Consider the following 11,696-nt stretch of genomic DNA (forward strand, 5'->3'; position numbering starts at 1 on the left):
ACGCTGGAAGGTAAGTACTTCCACGCATGCGTCGAATCATTACGACGCATGCGAGGGAGAGGAGCGGATAGATTGATCCGGTGAGTCTGTACAGACCACCGGATCAATCCGCTGGACCCGATTCAAGCGGATAGATTTCTTAGCATGCTAAGAAATTTATATCCGCTTGAAATCAATCGGGCCGAGAAATCTCCGCGGATAAATATCCGCTAGGCCGTACAGACGACCGGATTTGTCCGCTGGAACTGATCCGCGGATCAATCCCAGCGGATAGATCCGGTCATGTGTACGGGGCCTTACTGGGACTTGCCAGTAGCTACATGCCAAGTCAAGGGTAGAAAAGTATTTGGCCTGCCGCAACGCCGTTAGTGATTCCTCTACCCAAGGTATTGGGCAGGCATCCCGGTGGGTTCAGGCGTTCATCTTGCAATTTGCAATTTGTTATTCTGGAACTCAGATGTATGCGAATTACAATAGTGACGAATTTAAATAAATCCGAAAAACCAGAAAGAGAATCTAATAGAAAATAAAGGAATAGAAAAGGATAGACTAGAATCGAAAATAAAAGAATGGAATATAAAAGAGTAAAACTGAACAGAATAGAAAATAAAAGAATGGAAAAAATATATAATAGAAAATAAAAGTATAGAATAAAAAATAAAGGAGTAGAATAGAAAATAATAGAATAGAATAGAAAAGAGTAAACCAGCACAAAAGAAAAAATTAAATAAAGGAATACAATAGAATTTAAAAAAGAATAGGATAGAAAATAGAAAGAAAATAACCATCTTTTGAAATTAGAATTTCAAATATAATAAATTGTAATTTAATTAGAAAAAAAAGAATTGAATGAAATAGAAAAAACAATAGAATAGAATAAAATAGAAAGACCATCACCTTCTTTCAAAATTTTAATTTTGAATAGAATATAAATGAATAGATTAGAATAGAAGATAAAAGAATAGAATAGAAAAAACAATAGAATAAACTAAAATAGAAAGAATATAAACATCTTCCATGATTGGGATATAATACATTTGAATAGAATAGAAAAGAACAGAATTAAAAATGAAATAATAGAAAAAACATTAGAATAGACTAGAAAAAATATAACAATATAATTCAAATTTTGAATAGAATAGAAAATAAAAGAATAGAATAGGATAGGATAGAATTAAAAAAAATCTTCCAAAATCTGAATTTTGAATAAGTTTGTTTTTTAATGGATTTTGAATGGAATTCAAATAGAATTCAAATTCATTTGAATTTTCCGATTTTGCTCCAATTGAGTTTGAATAAACTAATTTAAAAAAAAATTAAACAAATTTAACTAAACGAATTTATGTAAATAATGATTCAAACCCAAATAAACAAAAAGAATTCCGAAAACAAAAAAAATTAACTAAACTAATTTAACTAAATACATTTATGTAAATAGCGAATCTAAACAAATGTTTTCATTCTGCACATATCTAAGAATTACATACTTGCTAATGTCGGCTTGTTGGCTCCTTTTCACTGCTTGCTGGCCAGTACACGTATGCAACATATCCTGCCAGCTCCTACATCACTACAGGACATAGAAGCTGGCAGAAGGAACCACAACATGTATCGAGGGACCCATCTCACCAACTGGTGTGTTGACAGGGTCACTTTATGTATAGAACTTGTGTTAAAAAATTTGGAGGATTGTTGCAATGGGGATGTTTTCTGGAGCATATTGACTGCACTGTTCTGCTTTGCTCTAAAAGTCACATAGTTACATAGGGGTTAATTTACTAAAGGGAAATCTACTCTGAACTACAAGTGTACTGCAAGTGCACTTTTAACCACTTCCAGACCTTAGGTGTTTTTCAGATTTGGTGTTTGCAAGACTAAAACATTTTTTTCTGCTAGAAAATTACTTAAAACCCCCAAACATTATATATATTTTTTTTCTAACACCCTAGAGAATAAAATAGTGGTCATTGCAATACTTTTTGTCACACCGTATTTGCGCAGCGGTCTTACAAGCGCACTTTTTTTGGAAAAAATTCACTTTTTTTAATTCAAAAATAAGACAACAATAAATTTTTTATATATTGTGAAAGATAATGTTACGCCGAGTAAAATGATACCCAACATGTCACGCTTAAAAATTGCGCCCGCTCGTGGCATGGCGTCAAACTTTTACCCTTAAAAATCTCGATAGGCAATGTTTAAAAAATTCTAGAGGTTGCATTTTTTGAGCTACAGAGTAGCGCTAGGGCTAGAATTATTGCTCTCGCTCTAACGATCGCGGCGATACCTCACTTGTGTGATTTGAACACCGTTTTCATATGCGGGCACTACTCGCGTATGCGTTCGCTTCTGCGCGCGAGCTCGTCGGGACGGGGCGCTTTAAAAAAAAAATTTTTTGCAGTACACTTGTAGTTTATTTATTTTATTACTTTTTACACTGAAAAAAAAAAATGTATCACTTTTATTCCTATTATAAGGAATGTAAACATCCCTTGTAATAGAAAAAAGCATGACAGGTCCTCTTAAATATGAGATCTGGGGTCAAAAAGACCTCAGATCTCATATTTGGGCTTAAATGCAAAAAAAAAAAAAAAAATTTGGAAATGTCATTTTTTCAAATGACAAAAAAAAAATTGTCTCTTTAAGAGGCTGGGCGGGACTGACGTTTTGACGTCACTTCCGCCCAGCAGAGCTATCGGGACGGGCGAAGGAGATTTTTCCTTCATTCTCTCCCCCGCTCAGCTGCCGAACGGTCCCGATCGCCTCCGCCGCTACGGACGGCTCCGGTAAGCGGCGGAGGGCACGGGAGAGCGGCGGGAGGGGGCCCTCTCCCGCCACCGATAACGGCGATCTCGCGGCGAATCCGCCGCGGAGACCGCCGTTATCGTTTACCAGACCGCGCACACTAAAGATTGATACCTCGGTTGTGGCAGCAGCTGCTGCCGTTACCGAGATATCAATCTTTAAAAATAGGACGTACATCGTCGTGCGCAGGTCTGGAAGTGGTTAAGTGCAGTCACTGTAGATCGCTGTAGATCTGAGGGGAAGCTCTGCTGATTTTATCATCCAATCCTGTGCAAGCAAAAATGCTGTTTTTTATTTTGCAGTGCACTTGTAGTGCAGAGTGGATTTGCCTTTCGTAAATAATATATCCCTGTATGTTGTGGTCATTCAGGTGCTTATCTAATAGTTTCTTGAAACTATCGATGCCCCCCGCTGGGACCACCGCCTGTGGAAGGGAATTCCACATCCTTGCCGCTCTTACAGTAAAGAACCCTCTAAGTCAGGGGTACTGAACTAATATGTTCAGGGGTCCGGTCAGTAAATGTATTCTTCCAGCGGAGGTCCGAGTGTCACATTAGTGCTATGACTCAGATCCTTCACATCAAAGGCTCCTGTGCACGTCACCGTCCCTCCCTCCCCCCCCCACCTTTGGGGCCCAAACATCCTGGTCCTTATGGTAAAATGCAGGGTTCTACTGTGCAGGCAACTGTTAGTGTGAGGTCAAGGAACTAGTGTGGCGATGCCCATTTATGTGGGGGGGAGAGGACACTCAAGCAACTCTTTACCAAGGCTGCGGTCCGGATAGGACTGTTAATGGGTCCGGATCCGGACCACGGTCCGCCATTTAGTGATGCCTACTCTAAGTGATTTAAGGTTAAACCTCTTTTCTTCTAATTTTAATGAGTGGCCACGTGTCTTGTTTAATTCCCTTTCCGCAAAAAAAGTGTTATCCCTATTATGGGGTCACCAGTACTGTATTTGTAAATTGAAATCACATCCCCTCTCAAGCGTCTCTTTTACAGAGAGAATAAGTTCAGTGCTCATAACCTTTCCTCCAGACACTTTATTAGCTTTGTTGACCTTCTTTGTACTCACTCCATTTCCAGTACATCCTTTCTGAGGACTGGTGCCCAGAACTGGACAGCATACTCCAGGTGCAGCTGGACCAGAGTCTTGTAGAGTGGGAGAATTATCGTTTTATCTCTGGAGTTAATCCTCTTTTTAATGTATGCCAATATTCTGTTTGCTTTGTTAGCAGCTGCTTGGCATTGCATGCCATTTTCTGAGCCTATCATCTACTAGGACCCCCAGGTCCTTTTCCATCCTAGATTCCCCCAGAGGTTCTCCCCCCAGTGTATAGATTGCATTCATATTATTGCCACCCAAATGCATTATTTTACATTTTTCTACATACTAGTTCAAGAGCACTAAACGCCCCCAGAATTGGTGTCGGGAAACTTTGTCCATCTATCCATGATGTGAAACATGTTAGCTTTTTTGTCCCCTATGTCCACTTTCTACCATTGATTGCAGTGTTGCATGAATTTTTGGATGTTATACAGCTTTGGATTTTATCCTTTGTTCATTTTGTTTCAATAAATCGCCTATCAGAGTGCGGCAGTCCAGGAACATTTCTTTTTTCCATGGGAAACTTTGTCCACACTGAACATTCGGGGCAATACTTGAGAAGGAAACCCCCTTAAAAAACGTAAAACATATTTTCTTTAATCCAGAGTCACTTTTAATTAGTCACAATATTAAATTAGGTAATTATAGAGCTGACTCGCTCATAATATGTTGTAATGTTCCTACAGGGAATGGGAACACATTGTTACAATTAGGAGGAAGGGGTGAGATGTGATCTGCAGGCATTATGACATGGGACCCTGCGTGATACAGACAGACCGCTAAATGCTGCTGGCTCACCACACGCAGGCTGTTTGCAAGGCAAATGTTTGTGGAATGGAAAAAATCATTATAATGAATTCTTGTCAAACACATGAAGCAAGAATAGACAAGAGAGAGACCAAAAAAACGGGAGAGATTCCATCCTTTATGCAGATGAAAAAATCTGGCTGGATTTACATCACTTAAAACTACACGCAAGGCAGATATAAAAGACAAATTATTCAGGCTCTGTAATCATTAAAGGAGTTGTAAATAAAACATTTTTTTTTGCTGAAATGACTGTTTACAGGGTATAGAGACATAATAATTAATGGATTCCTTTTAAAAATGATTAAAAATAGATAAAAATCAATCATATAATGTACCTGTAGTTTCTAGTTTCGTTTTTGCATGTTTCCTGCTTCTCTGCTGTACAGAGCATACAGAACCAATACAGGGCAGTGATGGTTTGGAAAACGAAACTGATTGGTGCTGTGGGGTTTTAGACACACAGTAATCACACCTCCTTGAAGTTAGTGACCACAGAGAGAAAGCTTCCAGGACTGTGGTTATCAGGAAACAGACAACCAGGAAGTGTGGAGATCAGAGAAGAATTACAGCAACTTGAGAGCAAAAATTATCAATGAGGACATGAACACAGCACTGCATTAAGGTAAAGGAAGCTATTAAGATAAAAAAAAAAAAATCTTTTACAAACCCTTTAAGACCCTTTTCACACTGAGCGCCTGTGCCGTTAGCACTAAAGTAAAAACATGTTAGTCATCATATCATGATTTATTTAAAAATAAATCGTTCTATGTGTGTGCAGTGCAGTGCGGGCCGCCGGATTAATAGAAGTCTATTAGGTCCGTCAACGTTAAACAAGCACGTGATTAGAGCCTGAGGCTCTAATTCGTTTGTTTAACATTGTGCTCGGGGTGCAGAGCACTGCGTTCTGAACCCTTCCACTTTTGACTATAGCAAATCAAAATTCACCATCACGTCACTTCCGGTTTCACGACCCACTGGGTATCGGGAGCCGTGACAGCTGGGGATGGGCAGGTAAGGACCTGGAGGGGTTTGCGCCCCCCCCCCCAAAAAAAATGTCATCACCAACCGTCACTGGTAAGGACCTATTTTGGATAGAGAAAGGGAGGGTTAAAACCCCAGTAAAGTTTATTTTTGCCATCATTGTCTCAATGGGGAGATTCCCCTCCACTTCCTGTCCCATAGTCAAAATAGGAAGTGAGAGGAGATGCCTGCAAATTAAGGGAATCTCTTGGGGACCCCCAGGTCACCAGAACTAGTGTCCCCATTGGAAGATTTCCCCTCTATTACTTTTCTGGGGACAACCCAAAATTTGGGATTTTCTTTTACTTTCACTATTAATGATAATGGTAATCAGAACAAATAGAGAGGAGGAATTTCCCTAATGGGGGCACAGACAGCAATAAAAACCTGCAGGTATTCTAATCCCTCTTCACTCTATCCAAAATGAAAGAACAAAGTTTTGCCTTTAGCCACTTAAGCCCCGGACCATATTGCTGCCTAAAGACCGTGCGACGTGGCTCCCAAACAAAATTGGCATCCTTTTTTCCCCACAAATAGAGCTTTCTTTTGGTGGTATTTGATCACCTCTGCGGTTTTAATTTTTTGCGCTATAAACAAAAATAGAGCGACAATTTTGAAAAAAATGCAATATTTTTTACTTTTTGTTGTAATAAATATCCCCCAAAAACATATATACATTTTTTTTCCCTCAGTTTAGGCCGATACGTATTCTTCTACCTATTTTTGGTAAAAAAAAAACGCAATAATCGTTTATTGGTTGGTTTGCGCAAAATTTATAGCGTTTACAAAATAGGGGATAGTTTTTTTGCATTTTTTTTTTTTTTTACTACTAATGGCGGCGATCAGCGATTTTTTTCGTGACTGCGACATTATGGCGGACACTTCGGACAATTTTGACACATTTTTGGGACCATTGTCATTTTCACAGCAAAAAATGCATTTAAATTGCATTCTTTATTGTGAAAATGACAGTAGCAGTTTGGGAGTTAAACACAGGGGGCGCTGTAACATTTAGGGATCACTGTGTGAAACTGATTGGTGCTGAGGGGTTTTAGACACACAGTAATCACACCTCCTTGATTAGTGACCACAGAGAAAAAGCTCACAGTACTGTGGTTATCAGGAAACAGACAACCAGGAAGTGTGGAGATCAGAGAAGAATTACAGCAACTTGAGAGCAAAAACTAACAATGAGGACATAAAAAACAGCACTGCATTAAGGCAAAAGGAAGCTATTAAGATACAAAAAAAATTCCTTTACAAACCCTTTAAGCCTGTAGGCACACAACCATGGTCACCCAAAGAAACACCTCTATGCTAGGATTGATCTTGCGGCCTATAGGCACAAGCATGCTTTTTGGACAAGAGCCGTAGCGTGATTTATAAACAAACGTTTTGCTGCAGTTGCCACGACAATTGCGGCAGAATTGCACTGCATTTGGGGTGCCATTAAGAATAATGGGAAGCAAGCGCGCGTCACACTGTGATTTGGGACTATGGGCAGCCTCACAGCCAAGCAACTTGGACTCTTTCACCATTTGGTCTGGTGTTCCTGTTGTGTTTTTATGTTTTGAGCCCATAATACCAAGCCACTTACCTGAAACAAGTCTGCAGGTCAGTTGATCTACCTTCCGTCTGACTGCCTAATCTGCCTGCTGGTTCCGGGTCAGTGACTCGGAAAGAATGAAATTCAGACACAGCCAGGTACCAAGCATTTTCAGAAGTGCTTCAGCAATAGCAGTCGTCACAGTCTTCCTAGTCTGGATTTTTCCTCCAAAATGACAGTATTCCTTTATATTCAGAGGTCTTAGAGGGATACACAAAGAAAATAAGCAGATATTAATTGTAGCACCTGTGTACTTTTTAGTACAGGTGCTATGTCAAATTTAGTGGGATGAGAGAGTTATTTGCTCTCATCCAAGTTGATTTGTTTGAATTCGGCTGTTGCCAGCCCTGAACTGTCCTGTGGGTCATTCTGTGCTCCAGAGATGTAGTTCTATCTCTGGGTGGCAGGTGGCGCCAGAGGGGTCCAGGCGGAGGCGCCTTTTTCCCAGCAGCCAATCAGAGAGGTGTTTCCCTCGCGGGGCATGCTGGGGGGAGGGTATTTCTGTGACAGACACCATTTTTTTGGGGGTTCTTCACGGGTTCCTGGTTTCAGGTGCGGCACCCACCTTAAGGGTGTGCGCACATCACGCGCCCTGGTGATAAGGCCTACCAGGCCGTGGCGCACGTGCTACGTGGAGTTCCTGACTCTGGGCCCCCATTGCCCGGAGCAACTGATGCTGCCAAGGGGCCCCAGTGACTTACTGGGTCCCCAACCTCTATTAAGAAGATCCCAAGCGAGTTGTGCTGTTCGGTGGGGAGTCGGTCTGAGGTGAGCCCGGAGGTAGGTGATCCAATAGGACTCGGACAAAACCATCGGGGGTCTGGGTGACCGGACACTGACAGGTTGTATGCTGCAAACTGCTAGTCGGTGACCCCAAGCTATCACGTCTACCTGAGGGAGATTCAGGCAAATTATTGACAGAAAGGATTCGCTCTACTGTCCATGTTCCTGAGTACTGGGCCGGTGGCAGAGGCTCTTTACTAATCCTAACTCTATTAGAGCCAAGTCGGTGGCAGAGACTTGTTCCTTCTCAGTGGTTCCGAGTGACGCCCTGGCTGCCAGGTCTGTGAGAGGGACCTGTCCAGGGGCACTATACCCCCTTTAGATATCTTTAGATCCGCGTAACCTGATTTACGTTACACCGCCGCTATTTTTTGAAGCTAGTGCTTTATTCAGAAAGTTGCGGCAGCATATAGTAAATCCCCTGGCAGAATTCAAATTCCGTGGCTAGGGGGCGTTTACTATTTAAATCAGGTGCGTCCCCGCGCCGATCCAACAGCGCATGCGCCGTACGCAAATTTTCCCAGCGTGCATTGCTCCAAATGACGTCGCAAGGACGTCATTGGTTTCGACGTTAACGTAAATTATGTCCGGCCGTATTCACGAACGACTTAAGCAAACGACGTAAAAAAATCAAAACTCGGCGCGGGAACGACGGCCATACTTAACATAGGATACGCCGCACTTACCGCAGGGGTAACTTTCCGCCGGAAAAAGCCGAACGCAAACGACGTAAAAAAAAGTGCCGGGCGGTCGTTCGTTTCTGAATCGTCGTAAATGCTCATTTGCATATTCGACGCGTAAAAGATATGGAAGCGCCACCTAGCGGCTCGCCTGGAATTGCAGCCTAAGATCTGACGGTGTAAGTCACTTACACCTGTCGGATCTTAGGCGTATCTATGCGTAACTGATTCTATGAATCAGGCGCATAGATACGACGGCGTATCAGGAGATACGCCGTTGTATCTTCTTTCTGAATCCGGCCCCGTATCTATATGGAAAATGTACGTCATCATGGTTTCAAACATAATTAAAATAAATATATCCGTTTCCTGGAAATGTTCATTGTTCAGCCATATCATAGTTACATAGTTAGTCAGGTTGAAAAAAGACACAAGTCCATCCAGTCCAACCACAAAAAAAATGTGTCATAAACACTTACTAATCTTTTTGTGCCTCACTCACATCTCTAAAAAATCTAGAAGCTTGTGGAAATGTCACAGACTAATTAATACAAAAGACCTTAAATTTACGAGCAATGAAGATTGTACATTCAATGTCCCAATCACACCAGTTTAAAGTAAAGGCCACCCCCTTGGAATTTTTTTGCCATGTCGAATGGCACATCATTGACCCCTTCCCCCCCCCAACACTGGTCAGGAATGTTTTGGTGAAGAAGATTACTGGTGCTCAAAACCCATTAATTGCAGCCACTATGCCCATGAAACGCAGCTACTGTGCCAAACGCAGCTACTGTACCCATCAATTGCTGACACTGTACCCATCAATTGCCACCAGTGTGCCCCATCAAATGCTGCCAGTGTGCCTATCAATTGCCGCTACTGTGCCCCATCAAATGGTGCCAGTGTGCCAATCAATTGCCGCTACTGTGCCCCATCAAATGCTGCCAGTGTGCTCATCAATTGCCACTACTGTGCCCCATCAGATGCTGCCTGCACTTAACTGTCTCGGAGCAGGTCAACGGCGGTCTCTTGCACATCCTCCATGTCTTCTTCCGTCCTCCTTTCTTTTTTTTTTTAAATAACAAATATGTCATATTTACCTCCACTGTGCAGCTCGTTTTGCACAGAGTGGCCCCAAACTGTGTTTTCTGGGGTCCCTGGCGGCTCTCTCGGCTCCTCCCCGCCTCAGATAACCCCCTCTGGGAAGCGCTCTCCCAAGGGGGTTACCTTGCGGGCACGCTCCCGAATCCTGCATTCGGCGTCCATAGACGTCGACTACAGGACTCGGCCCACCCCCCGCGTCATTGGATTTGATTGACAGCAGCGCAAGCCAATGGCTGTGCTGCTATCAATGTATCCAATGAAGAGCCGAGAAGCCCAGGGGAAAGGAAGAGCGCGTTCGTGACGCAGGACTTTCCAGGGCTCAGGTAGGTAAAACAGGGGCTGGGGAGCCGGTAATCGTCATATGTTTTTTCACCTTAATGTATAGGATGCATTAAGGTGAAAAAATATGAACCTTTACAACCTTACTTGAATGTAAGATGTAAGAATTTATGTGTTCACACTCTGGGGTTATTTAACGGGTAGCGTGTGGTTTAGCATATGGTAACCAATGTGAGACCATTGTAACTTCCTGTAAGGTACTCATGTTGAGCTCTTTTGCATAAAATTATTTTAATGCTGAAGGGTTGTGTGATAATAAAATCGGAGTTTTACAAAAAATATTTAGATTTGTACGCATTTTTACAATTACAGTAGAACCTGAAAAATCCCATAGTTTTCTCGACTTTTTGGATTTATTGTAAACTTGGGGATTGGATGCATGCACATTACAGGCCAGTCATCCCAAGTAGTTTCTAACATGAGTAAAACAGAATATTTTAAAGCTACACAGTGGGATTGATAGTACTATGCAAAAAAATAGCTCCAGAGCCTAAAGTGATATTAAAGGTTTGAGTATTTAAAAAAAAAATAACAAACATGTCATACTTACCTCCACTGTGCAGTTAGCTTTGCCCAGAGTGGCCCCAAACATCCTCTTCTGGGGTCCCTCAGTGGCTCTTCCCCGCATCAGATAACCCCCCTAGGAGAAGCGCTCTCACGAGGGGGTTACCTTAAGGGCGCACTCCCGAGTCCAGCATTCCACGTCCATAGCCGACAAGGACTCTGCCCGTCATTGGATTTGATTGACAGCAGCTGGAGCCAATGGCTGAACTGCTATCAATCTATCCAATCAAGAGCCGAGAAATCCGGGCAGAGGGATGGTGCGTCCTTGGCGTGGGACATTCCAGGGCTCAGAAAAGTAAAACAGGGGGGCCGGTCACTGGCAGGTGTTTTTTCACCTTAATGCATAGGATGTAAACAAGGCAGATCGCTGTTTTGTGACAAGGTAAGGCATTGCTCCGTGTTTCTGCTAAGCAGGAACACGGATCTCTGCCTTCCCTTAGTACAAGTACCCCCCATACAGTTAAGAAGCACTCCCAGGGAACACATTTAATCCCTTTGATCGCCCCTGATATTAACCCCTTCCCTGCCAGTGCAATTAGTACAGTGACAGTGCATATTTTTTAGCACTGATCACTGTATTAGTGTCACTGGTCCCCAAAAAGTGTGAAAAGTGTCAGGTGTCTGATTTGTCCTCCTCAATAACGCACTCCCACTTTAGGTCGCTGATCGCCAGCTTTACTAGTTAAAAAATAAAATATTTCATAGTTTGTAGACGCTAAAACTTTTGGGCAAACCAATCAATCTACACTTAGGCCCCTTTCAGACTGGGGCGGGAGCTGCGGTGGCGGTATAACGCCGCTAAAAATAGCGGCGCTATACCGCCGGAATTGCCGCGGGTATCAGCCGCTAGCGGTGCGGTATTAACCCCCGCTAGCGGC

This window comes from Rana temporaria, chromosome 3 (genome assembly GCF_905171775.1).
Source record: "Rana temporaria chromosome 3, aRanTem1.1, whole genome shotgun sequence".
In the NCBI taxonomy this organism is placed as follows: domain Eukaryota; kingdom Metazoa; phylum Chordata; class Amphibia; order Anura; family Ranidae; genus Rana; species Rana temporaria.